This window comes from Ceratotherium simum, chromosome 12, assembly GCF_057802395.1.
Source record: "Ceratotherium simum simum isolate JZ-2026a chromosome 12, ASM5780239v1, whole genome shotgun sequence".
Classification (NCBI taxonomy): Eukaryota; Metazoa; Chordata; class Mammalia; order Perissodactyla; family Rhinocerotidae; genus Ceratotherium; species Ceratotherium simum.
Genome location: NC_141911.1, coordinates 58,027,560 through 58,041,203, shown reverse-complemented (window position 1 = coordinate 58,041,203; position 13,644 = coordinate 58,027,560). Strand labels below are relative to the sequence as shown.

Genomic DNA, 13,644 nt, shown 5'->3' with positions numbered 1-13,644 from the left:
ATAACACAGTACAGGTGTTGTTTCCCCTAAGGCAACTTGCTGACCTTTCCACACCTCAGGGATAGAGTTTGTGGTTGCCTCCTTTGCACTCCCATATCACTTGGTGTATCTCTGTTGTACCACTCTGTCTCAGTCACTAGGATATAAGCTCCCTGAGGTTGTATCAAGGTTCCTTGAGGGCGAGAACCAACTCTATTTATCTTTGTATCTATTTAACCTGTATACAATGGTTTGTACATAGTATATGCTCAGTATATGATTGCTGAATACATAGATAAATGACCATGTTAAGAATCAGTGTGTCAGTGAATCCAATGCTATTCCAGGTTCAGAAATACATGTTCCATCTTTACATGTATATTTTAGGTGATTATCAGTCAATAAGCATCATTGAGTATACCATATCCACCCACAGGCTAGTAGAGTTACTGAAAAAAGTTGTGGAGAATCAGGGAAGAAAGTTAAGACAAACCAAGAAGGTGGCCCTGATCTAGGCTAGACTGAGATTGGATTTTACAGTATTAAATCATATTAACAAATTTAAACTATTTTTATTGTTCAATATTTTTATTGAATATTATGTCATGTCAACAAATACAACTATTTTTACTGTAACGAAACATTATGGCAAACGTAGTAGTGGGTTCTCTGTTATGAAGAAACTTATAGTCTAGTTTAGGTACCAAGACATAAGCACGTAAAAAATTGTTAAATGTCTCTGCAGTTTTTAATATTAGTTCAAAATACAAGAAGAGATGTCATAAGAGAAGCCAAACAATTTTACAGATCGATTTAAAAATAAAAGCATGACCACTGTTCTGACTCCTGGTGATCTAGTGGTGTGACTACTAACAAATCACCATTCTCCATCTTACACAACAGAAGTACTATACTGCATAAGTAAATACAATGTAGTATGGGGAGCACCTGTGAAGCAAAATGGCATGTAAAAGACTACTTTTTCCTCTAAAGCAGTGGTTCTCAACCAGTGATGATTTTGCCCCCCAGAGGACATTTGACAATATCTAGAGACATTTTTGGTTGTGACAACTAGAGAGAGATATTACTGGCATCTACTGGGTAGAGGCCAGGGATGCTGCTAAACATCCAATGCACGGGACAGCCCCCACAACAAAGAATTATCTGGACCAAGATGTTAGTATTGCTGGGATTGAGAAACCCTGCTCTGTGGTATTACTATTCTTCTGTATACCTCCTGCCTTTTATAGGAAATTTTATTCACCTGTGATTTTCTGTTTCTGTTTTGTTCATTCTTTCTCATCTACTCAGAGTTGTAAATTTAACTACTAGTGAGACCTGGAACATACAGCCAGGGACCAGACCACACCATGACTCAGTTCTTAAGTTGTTTCCTAGAGGAGCCTCTTCTTTCTGCTAGAACCCTTCAGATGCCTTTTCTTTAATTCGGCTTTTCCAGCCTATACTAATCCCAGAAATCTCTTATAACCCCTAACTTTCACTGGTCATATTCAGATCAAGTTCTTAACCACAAGGTAGAGGCACTCACTGTGCACATGAATATCAAGATGGACTATGCAAGGTGGCCATACCCTAAACAAACTTCCTGCCACAGTTTGTTTCCTTCCAATTTCCTGACCTTGGCTGCTCATTTGACTACTGCCTCAGCCTTCATTTCTGATCTTTGCTTTCCCCTTCCCTACACTGACTTATTGCCTAGATTGCCTCTGCTAGTTTGATCAAAGTTAATTTTAATCTTATCCATTTGCTAAGGTCAGTTGAATATTGGAAATACACTCTTCCTGGGTAATAGTCCCAGGATATTGTAACAATACTGTGATTATTTTCTTCAAAAATGCACATTGATTTCAATGTTTAAGAGATGGGGAAGAGAAGTTCCTGATGATGTATGTGCCAACATAGCAGTTGAAGTGGTGGATACATCTCTGCTTCAGTAATAGCACTTTTGGCATTATACCAGCGTCCACATTAATTCCAGAAAAATATGTGTCACATTTTGTTTCATCAGTTTTCCATCTCAGCACTGAGGATCGAGGTAAAAAATAAAGCGTTGTGCTTTCTGTATCTAACCTCATCTGATTTCATAGTTGTGGCCAGATTTTGCAGAGATGAATAGAGGACTTTGAAGTATCACTTTTCTAGTTAGATTTGCATCTTTCCTGTGTTTGTTTAATAGAGCCAGCAGAATGAGAAAGGGTCTGAAGGGTACTTCTATCTTCTTCTGCTCCTCCTTCAGTAAAAGGACTTCCTCTCATAGGTTAGTGGACGGGGGTTAATAATACCGGTATTTACAGGAATAAAAAAATTGACTACACCTGAAGGAAATCAGGTGCTACTATGGGCGGGTTTATCAGATGGAATCATGACTTCTATCCTATATAGTAGTATTGGGGACATTTTGTTGTTCATGTTTTTTACAAAATACACTATTTGGTTTTGTGGGTATTGTGAAGAATGTTAAAAAGCCATTTTATAGGTGAACACTGCCTCAGATTTCAAGATCTGTGCTGAAAGCTAGGATTCAACCCTTTGACTGGGATGCTATAGAGGGGCTCCATCTATTTGTTACCTGAAAATTGTCTGAAAGAGTGCAGAGATTTAAAAAACTGCTTCTTTGTAAAACTTTCCAGAGATGTCACTTTCTACCCATTACTCTAGTAAATGCCTGTCATCTTGCTATCTAGGAAGCACTTTTCATGGACTGCTAACTTCTGTTAGATATGTATCAATTACAGGCAGTTTGACAGAAAAATTCAAAAAAGTAAAGAAGTGAGAGCATTGTTTTTATTCATTTAGCCGTTTGAAAAGTGAAATTACTATTTGATTCATACAAATGATATCACACACACTAGAAATATAAACCCTCTCTGTAGATATTTCTGTCAAGTATTATCAGCTCCACAATGTAAGCGTCAATCTATGAGAAGGAATGTCTTAACTGATTGGTTTGGGTCAAGGAACTGAGCATGCCTGGAAGCAGAGAGGTTCCATGGTGCCTGCTCTACCATACTGTAAGTTTACAGGGAAGGCTTTGTCCCTGAAGGGGAGCCTGCAGTTAGCTCATGTAACTGAACATCTAGTTCAGAGGTGAAATGTTAGGAAGCCCATGTAACTATATATATAAGCTACGTTCTCCAGTAAGAAAATACATATTTTGATATGTTGATCTCCATATTTCTTACTTCTCTGTGTTCTCGTCCTCTCATACCTACCTATCTCACTCTTGCTTTCACTCTTTCTCTTTCGCTCTTGCTTTCTCTCTATTCTCCCTCCTTCTTGTTCCCTGCTAGATTCAGATAGGAAAGATAGGATTATTCTGTGACCTCTCCCCCCCCAAAACATCTTTAACAATATCTTTTGCCATTTTTTTGGTTTTCCATGAGTGATTGTCTTTTTCCTATTACTTTGTAGGTCTTCATATATTCTGATTACTAATCCTTCGTCAGTTATATGTAACTCAGATGTCCCCACCCAATCTGTTGCTTGCCTTTACACTTTGTTTACGTTTTATGTAGTCTGTTTTTGTAGGGGAGTTTTTCACTTTAATGTAATCAAATTTATCAGTCTTTTCCTTTTTGGATTTTTTATGTATTCTTAAAGAAATCCTTCTGTACACTCAAAATCATATTTTCTGCTTTAAAGTGTTACCTTGTATATTTAGATACTTAATCAATCTGGAGTTTTTGACCTACTATTTAGTGCTACAACGAGTATACTCATGCATCTCCTCTTACAGAAATGCACTAATACAGCCGCTACTAGCTACATATAACTATTTAAATTGATTAAAGTTAAATTTAAAATTCAGTTCTTCAGTCTCACATTTCAAGTGCTCAATAGTCACTTGTGGTTGATGACCACTCTGTTGGACAGTGCAGGTATAGAACATCGCCACCACTGCAGTAAGGAGTCTTTTGCTGTCCCCTAGGATTTTACCGGGACTCTCTTCTTAGTGGGCTTTGATTCCAGTTTCTCTCCTCCTGGACCCATAGGTGTGTTGAAAGAGCAGCTAGCTTCTTATCTCTCAATAGCTTCTTCCAGGAATTAGAGCTGCTCCCAAGTGAAAAGCTTCCCTAAATAGAGGACTCATCTCCATAGTCCTCCTTCTCCCAGATCCTGGCCTCATTATTACTTGTTAGTTCTCTGATTATTCCGGTTTTTCTAGTTATTCTGAACAGGAGGGTTTGTTCAAATTACCAGACCCCCGTTATCAAAAATGCAACTACCTAGCATTCAAGCTTGCATTCCTTAACTAAAATGTTGTTCATTATACATGAGTTTGATTCCTTTACCCTTAATTTTGAACTCAGTCTATTTGAATTAAATATATTTTATTTTTAAATCAGTAACTTTTTCTTCCTAAATCCAAATCTAGTTTTTTATTCTATCTTTGATTAGGCCTGTCTGTTGAGTAAATAAACCAATCCATTTAAAAATATGCCATATTCAGCATTAACTTTAAACATAAACGTAAATTATAATAGAATATTTGCTTAGTATTACTAAGGTACTCATGTGACTAAATAAGAAATAAATCTAGGCTTTATCTGAAAAAGTACATCGTTCATTTATTTTTATATGTTTTGCTTGCTCAATCATTGCATGACTTTAATTCTTCTGAGGATACCCATAAACTTCTTGTGAATACAAGTGGTGTTAGAAACCTGAAGCTACTAGTAAAACTTTGCTGAAACATGATTTTGTGAGGAGAATTACAAACTTTGCAGATTAACACAGTGAGAACAACCCAGCTTGAAGCATTAAAGCTAAACTACCTGATACTGATTTCAGTGAGGCAAGTACACATTAACATACTTAGTGATATTACTACAGTGCCAGCAACTTTAAAATAAATACTCCAGACTTCATTGCACTCAGAAAGCATCTAGGAAATTGAAAACTGTAAAGTCTCTCTTTTATTTTAAATATTCCCTAATGTTACAGGATTTTTATGTATTTAACCATATGCAATGTTGACCTACAATGCAATATGCAGAGAATATAAGATTGATAATAACTATTATTACTGATTATTCCTAATAAACTTTTAGTTGCTGAATGTTGTAATAATAAATAACAACCTTCACTTTAAAGCACCGCAGACAAGAGAAAAGCATAATATTCACTTAGCAGCCAATGAATAAATGATTTAACATTTTAAAGTATTTAATAAGACTGAAACCTGCAGCAAAGCTGTTTTCTGGTATACGATTACCAGAGAAGTTCACTAGGTCATAGTAGAAACAAAGAAGATTGATCTTAACATCTAATATGCAGTGTACCTTTGTTGCTTAATCAAAATGTGAAAAGAGACATTATATTTTCATCAAAATTTAAAACCAGACTTGACATCTTTAAAGTATGCCTCAAAAATTAGGATAGAAATGTCATTACTTACACAAATAAGAAAAAAATAACACATGTATAGTCCATCTCAATCATTCCTGAAAACAGACCACACACAAACATACATTTTTAAGCCGAGAGTGCTTTAAAATGTACAAGGGGAAAAAAGAGACTTAATAGCATCAGAACTAATGTCCCCTGTGTGTTGAAAGGAAAGGTATAGTGTAATAGGGCAAATATTCCTCCATCAGCCTCTCAGTTTACTTTCCACTGCTTCCTAGGGTGAGAAAGTAATTAATTGTACTTTATTGAATCATAAGGCTTTATTAAGCAACAACTTGTAATAACTTATATAAAATGTCTTGTTATGTGGTCTTTAGTCTTAGAGGGACAAACTAATCATCAGATTTCTTTTTATAAGGTAACTTGCAGAGTTAAACAGTTTCCATGTTGATATGCCACTCATAGGCTGCTTTATTTTCTGTTTTACCACGTTTTATCAGTGGTTCTTGGAAATTTTAAAGAATTTACGCAAGTTAACATTTGTTTTGGGGTGGCTTTGGGGATTTGAGGGCAGGAGACTGCCAAAGGCAATCATCTGCTTTCCTGCCATAAGAAACAGTAGTATTTGCAGGGAGAAAGCACATTCTATATAAGGGCTAGAGAAAAACTCATTGAAACCTCAATGGTACTTTTCACAGTAGCTTTCCTTAGGGATACTTAGTATTACATTAAGACTGAGCCATTTAAAAAATATATTTTCTCTGTAAGGAAAAGCAAGTCTATCTTAATGAGTTATATAAAATCTGAGAGATTTAAAAAATGAAGACGTAAAGGAAATACATCAGTATTATGGTTGCATTTCGATTAACAAGTTAATTTGTTTGGACTTTTTTTTTTTTTTTTTTTCTTTTGATGAGGAAGATCAGCCCTGAGCTAACATCCACGCCAGTCCTCCTCTTTTTGCTGAGGAAGATTGGCCCTGGGCTAGCATCTGTGCCCATCTTCCTCCACTTTATATGGGACACCGCCACAGCATGGCTTGACAAGCAGTGCATCAGTGCGCGCCCGGGATCCGAACCCGGGCCGCCAGCAGCGGAGCGCACGCACTTAACTGCTACGCCACAGGGCCGGCCCCTAGATTTTTAATAATGTTTAAATTTTTGAATAGTTAATTCAAAATTGATGATCAGTGCATGACCTTAAGCAGGATATTTCCTAGTTTTATGGTGATGACAAAACCAAATAGTTCTTAGTCTCTTAGGCAAGACAGGTACTTATAAGCAGTAGTAGAAGTAGTAATAAAAATAATGGTCTCCTGAAATTAGAATAATATTGCTTACTTAATTACCATCTATTCATCAATTTTCCTTTAGGATACCCCCCACATAATATTATTATTTCTAAATAGCAAATAGGGAAAGTAAGGCAAAGACAAGTCAAGTAACTTTACATCTTCATCATTCTTCCATTCACTCACTCATTAATTAATTTATTCATTCCCCTTCTAGCTTCTGAAAGAATATTAAGCTAATAATAACTTAATGATAGATATCATATGGTGACTCAAGCAGTTAAACAAGTTGACAAAGTAAAACAAAAGCATGGCTACTTTACACACTTCTCTAATCACTAAGGCATCATACTAGTTAGTCAAATAAAAAATAAACAAATAAATATGTCAAACCAATTTGTTTTATGTAGAGAAGAGTTGATCCAAAACATTCCCTTTTCTTGCAGTTATTTGCTATCCTGAGAATCGAATCTGAATCATGTTAAAGCTAATTTCTAACCAAAGTTTATCACAAATATAAAGCTCCATGAGGTCAGTGTTATGAATTTCAAATTTTGTGTTTTCTAATACTAAGATAAATTGTTTAGAACTTCAACTTAACAAATGTCAGATTTGATTAACAGTTAATGCTTTTGGATGGAAGAATCTTAGTAGTAGATGTTTCAAAATACAGTGCATGTAGAGAGAGGGATTATGAGTTTACGAATGTGCAGATATACAGTTATATTTTTAAAATCTAGATTACAAAACTGATATAAAATTCAAGTTTAACAACATATCTTATTAAGATAAGAATTTTAATCCTCTGTGATAAGAAAAACAAAACAAAACAAAGACCGGATAACAGGTTTCTTTTGGTGGTAATCTACAAGGTATTAGGGCTATGATTTCCCCCTTGTTCTGCTGTCTCCTTGTCCCTCAGTCATCTTAGGTAGAGCATCATACCAATAACTCTTCCTGTCAGGATTGGTGGCGACAGCCAGTCTGACCTGGAAAGAAACTAACACTCCTTCCCAACCTGGAAATGCTGGTAATTTATTTCACCACCCCCAATTCTTTGTAACTACCTCCCTACCACCACCACCAGCAGGCTTTGTTTATTTAAAATGCAGAATACCTCTTTCACATGTAAGCCGATTGGATTCTTTCAAAACTAAGTAACTTAACATAGTTTTCCTGAGCATTCCACACACACACAAAAAAGCATATAATTTTTTTCAACATTAGACCGTTACTTCTAAACTTTAAAGAATTTCATATGGTGCATCCTGTAATAGGATCTTGGTTTATTTGCTGTTTGTCGATCAGGTCTAACCAGATTCAGAGATTGGATGAGGGAGAGTAAAATGAAATTCCGGAAGCATACTTCTGAAACTTCCCAAGTTCGTTAATACTTGATAGTATTAGAAGCAATGTCACTGTAATTTCCATTCCCAGTCCTATGGGTAGTGTTAGCAAGATTCTTGCCATGGGTGTCTTTACTATTTATAGATTTGTAGGAGCCATTTTTCTGCAGTCTAAAACTCATTCTTAAATATAAAACATTGAATAAAATGAGTTGAAAGATTATTAATGATATTAGGCAAGAATACTGTCCTTTCCTTTCAAAGAAGATGATATCAATATTAACAGTGGCACTTACTTTAAAAGAATAAGTATCCTACTCCTGTTTTTCATTAGAACTATAAGCAAGAATACTAACAAAGTCTTTATTGCAATAATCAATCATTTGAAAGAGTTGTCTAAAACCATTAGATTTACACACTTTATATTGGCCATTCCTAAGTTTATTATAAGTAGTCAAATACATTAAAAGTAAATGTTACAACCCACCAATCCAATCAATACAACAATTTAAGGGTGCATTGATTCTCTTATTTTAGACGATGTGAGCTCAAATAATATGAATAACCATTAGTATTCATTATAATTGTATATTTTTCCCTACTCATCTGTAATATTCATTTCTGTTACTTCTTAAATCCATCCCTTGGTTAAGAGAACATAGACATTTGCATGTAGCAGGTACTGTAAAGACAAATAAAGGAAAAACATATTAAATTCCCTGTTAGGCTCACTGACCATGCTTGCTAGTTTCATTCTAGTTTCTTTTTTACGAGCATATTTACTTTGCTTTCATGGATGTGCTAAGAGGGAGGCAGGTGTTAACTTACATAAAATTCAAAGTGTTAATTGTAAATTAAGAGTTTTTGAATGCTGAATTACAAATTCTATTTAAATAACATTAACAATAGAAACAATAGAAACGCTGGGATTTGAAGCCTCCAACATAACGGTACATTAAGAGGATAATAGAAACCAAATTGAAGGCATCTAGTGTACAACTGCCCAGAGCCTCCTCTCTTCAGCATGTGCCCAGTCTGCTTGGTATTGTGTGTGTGTGTGTGCCTGTGTGCACGTGTGCATACATCTGTCTGACTAGAATGTTCTGTCTCCCTTGGGTCTCGGGCTTCCTGGTTGAACCCTGCTGAGACCACTGCCCTGTTTGAAGGGATCCTGCCAGCCTCTTCCTAGAATTATATCTCTGCTTCTGAGTTTGTTTATTCTCAGATAGACATCATTAATTAAAGCTAGGACTTTACACAACACTAAAAATCACCACTAAAGAGGATCATTAAAAGCCAAAACATCTTCCTGTCCTTTTCCCCACCTGAGATTGGTATGTGCTAAAATTGACTTGCACTTTTAAATATATTTTCTGTTACTTGTTATAAAATAGAATAAGACAGGAATAGGAGAAGGAGACAGATTAGGGAATGTGTTGACATTTGTGGGATTAGATCTATCAAGTGAGGGGTAAACTGGAATTCTGAGGCTTCTTGTGGTAGTCTGACATAACGTAGATGAAGGGCAGTATGAAATTAGTAGTGGTAGAATCAAGGCATAGATGGTAGTGGTGACACTGTAAGTTGTGGAGAAGGGAAGGTCAGATGTTGGGGCTCCCTCTTGAACCAATTTATGAAGGTTTAATAGTCTAGGGAAGTGGATCTAAGCCCCAGGTACAGGGTTTGTGCTTAATCCCTCTGTAGTAGGACAGACTCCTCCATGTCAGGGCTACTCCTCCTCTTACAGGTCAGGGCTATTCCTTGACCCCTGTAGGTTGTAGACATTCTGGGTCAGTAAATAGATGACAAGTATAGGTATAGATATAGACCCTGGTTAGGAGTATGAAACAGATACAAATCCTGATCTCTCCAGACTTTAAATATAAAATAATGTTAATATTTACAGTATACAAAAGGACTTTAATACAAACTGAACTTGGAGAATTTAGATGACCGACAGAGACTGAGTGACTTTCAGAATCATTGATACCGTCATTGTTTTGAATTTAGGAAAGGAATTACAGTGGTAATTAAGGAATTAATATGTAGCTCTAAATAGATAATGCCACATTAATTTTTCCACATTAAAATTTTAAATTTGAGATAAATGCTGTCATATTATAAGCACTAAATATAATAAATTATAGAACCTCGGCAATGATATACTTAGATCTGTTGTCTTTCCTGTAAATCCAAAGCAACATAAGATCCACTAATCTTTATGGCAGAGTGTATAAAAATGCTCACATTTATATTGTCTTTATTTCGTGTGGGATATTTGCCTAAACCAGGCTTTGGTTTTCTTCTGTGCTAAATTTTTCAAAGATATTTTACCATATATTCGTTTCCCGTGTTCTAAGGGAATGAAAAATATCTTTAGGTTCCTTTGCAGACCATAGAACTACTTTTGTTAATTCTATGTCCTTAAATCTGTCTCTTTCTTTTTTATTGATATGTGGAGCAAGACCTTAATTTTTATCTTTTCCAAAGTTTGAAGTAAGAGATATATAGCAGTTCACATGTTATGATTATTTCAGAGATGAACTTAAATTTACAGGGTTTTAGTACACAAAAACCCTGAATAAAATGAAGAAATAAAACGCTAGCACCAATTAGTCTGTTCCAAAAGAGTAGTCCACATTCTGGGTGTTAATTTGTTTTCTACCGTAACCATTCCAAGTGGTACTCAGAATTATGAGAGGAGTTACATTTATTTTCTCCACTCTTCCTGTGTATCATCTTGAAAGCCCAAGAGAATGTTGTGTTCAGAACAGCAATTTGTGCTACTTATCAGTGCATACTGATAACATACTGTTAACAAAGCTGAAGGTACCTGAGGGGCTGAGGCATATGTAATGTTAAAACATTTGTTTAAAGAGACTTCTTTTTACCCATGGTTACCCAGTTGGGAATGCTCCTGTGCGTACGTAAGCTTGGCCCTCCATTTGTTGTTGCTCGTGGTTTTGAGTGGTTCCTTTCATTATTTGAATTTGGTTGCACTGAAAAAGCAAGCCTGTTACTTCATTGTAAAAAGAAAGTGCTTGTCCAAACATGTTGCATGTTGGCAGTTTAGAGGCTGCTCTTTTGCTGTCTGGAACTTGGACAACTTTTTAACCTCTCTAAGGCAAGATAGCTATGACAAGGTGTCAGTTACTTTCAAAAAGTAAATAAATCACAGGCTTTGAGTTTCAGTATAATAAAGATCCAATGTCCTCACATGAGTTTGTCATTCCATGATTTTGAATCATGTTTTTTTGTAGTGAATGCTCTACCTTCAAAGTAAAACTTTAAAAAAGCACAGTTTAGAAAGCCAAGTACCCTGAGAGGAAGATTTTTAAGAATTCACAATGAAATAACAATGAGTAAAAGTTAGTAAAAGTTAACTTTAATAAAGAACAAAAAAAATTAAAGATATACTTGAAATTTAATCTTTCCTTGACTGTTTTCTTTACCAAATCAGGAAATACCGGTATAGCTGTAGTGTGAACATCCTTGTATTTGAGGGAGTGACTTTAAATGTTTTAAATATTTTGTAAGCCAGTTAATCACTTTCTGTAAGTTCACCTAATTCTTACAAATTTCCATGAATAATTCTAAACTTACTCTATAGAACAATACAAAAATTGACAAATACGGAGATAAAAGTTTTTCTGGCTTAACTCTGTTCATTGGCTAATATCTAGCAACGATCTATGTTTGCCAGGTTCCACTCTAAAACCATAAATCGTACTTTTTCAGAAAGGCAATAAAAACACTAATCATTAGTTGAATAAAGAGACTATTTGAGAATAAAATGGTCTGCAAATATTTGAAGCTTGAATTTGCTAATCTTTGTCAAGTAATTTCCAGTGCTCCTTAAGTATGTGCTGTAGAGCAAACGTACCTTGCTAAGCAAAAATTGGGTGTTTCAGTTTTAGTTTCATGTGTTCTTATAACTTCCAAAACTATTGGTAGAGTTAATCCTGAGTCACAAATTATCTAAAAAGAATGAATAAGAATATGCAAAATATAAATAATAATAATAACAACATGCATAAATTAGATGACAGTACTAAGGCTTTTTACAGCTGATTGAAAAGTGTATTAGGATTGCTAAAGCCTTTTCTAGAAAGAAGGGATATAAATTACTAATTGCCAGAGTTGCTGGTGCTTTATTATATTTCTTCTTAGCATTTTTTCAAATTTATGTTTACTATATCTTGCTTTTACTGTTTAATGCTAGGTTAATACTCTGGAGATGATATTACGTCAGAATACTGTATTACATTTTGTTTTTTACTGTTTAAAAAAGATATGCTAATAGTACTTCAGAGCACTGATCTCTAAACTTTTTTATTGCATATACCTATGAGTACATTTTAGCGTGAACTACCAATATATGCACATTTATTTATAAATTATATACAAGTGCATTATACAACCTATTAAAAAACATAAACATATAAGGATGAGATTTTATGTCTTACATATTCTAATATCTTAATTTTATACCCAGTGGATCATTTTTCTCTTTCATCTTATTTTTAAACTTTTTATTTTGACATAATTATAGACTGGCAGAAAGTTGCAAAAAAATAGTATATAGAATCCCATGAACCTTTCACCCACCTCCCCCCAGTGGTGACATCTTATGTGACTGTAGAACAATATTAAAACCAGGAAATTGCCATTGGTATAATCCTGTTAATTAGACTACAGACCTTATTCAGTTTTCACCAGTTTTTACATTCATTCATTTGTGCTTGTGTGTACCTGTGTGCACTTGCATCTGTGTTTGGCAGATGTAGTTCATTGCTGTTTGATCCCATTCATAGATTCATGTAATCACTACTACAATGAAGCTATGGCATTGTATCTTGGATCACTACAAAGAAATTCTCTTGTATATTCCTTTATAGTTGAATATAAACTCCTCTCCTCCCCTCATCTCTGTCCTCTGACAACTACAAGTCTCTGTTTATCTCCACAGTTTCATCATTTCAAAAATGTCATACAACTGCGATCATACAGTAAGTCTGTAACCTTTTGAGATTGGCTTTTATCAGTAAGTGTTGTGTCCTTGAGATCCGTCCAAGTTGTATGTATCAATGGTGGTACCTTTTTTATTGCTGAGTAGTATTCCACTCTGTGGATATGCCAGAGTTTGTTTAACCATTCATCTGTCCAAGGACATTTAGGTTGTTTCCAGGTTTTGGCTATTGTGAATAAAGCTGCTATGAACATCCACGTGCAGATTTTGTGTGTGTGTGTGTGTGTGGGGAAGATCAGCCCTGAGTTAACATCCATGCCAATCCTCCTCTTTTTGCTGAGGAAGACCAGCCCTGAGCTAACATCTATTACCAGTCCTCCTCCTTTTTTTCCCTTTTTTCTCCCCAAGGCCCCAGTAGATAGTTGTATGTCATAGTTGCACATCCTTCTAGTTGCTGTATGTGGGACACCGCCTCAGCATGGCCTGACAAGTGGTGCGTCAGTGTGCCCCCGGGATCTGAACCCGGGCCTCCAGTAGCGGAGTGTGTGCACTTAGCTGCTGAGCCATGGGCCCAGCCCCCACGTACAGATGTTTGTATGAGGGGAGGTTTTTATTTCCTTGGGATAAATGCCCAAGATTGCAGTTGCTGGGTCACATGGTATATTAGTTTCCTCTTGCTACTGTAACAA

At 35.5% G+C, this 13,644-nt stretch overlaps 1 protein-coding gene across 5 annotated transcripts in view; it reads left to right on the top strand.

The window, feature by feature from the left end:
* AFG2A (AAA ATPase AFG2A) overlaps positions 1–13,644 on the top strand; it is a 347,051-nt gene that overhangs the window by 214,734 nt on the left and 118,673 nt on the right. The gene's annotated exons all lie outside the window — the stretch shown is intronic.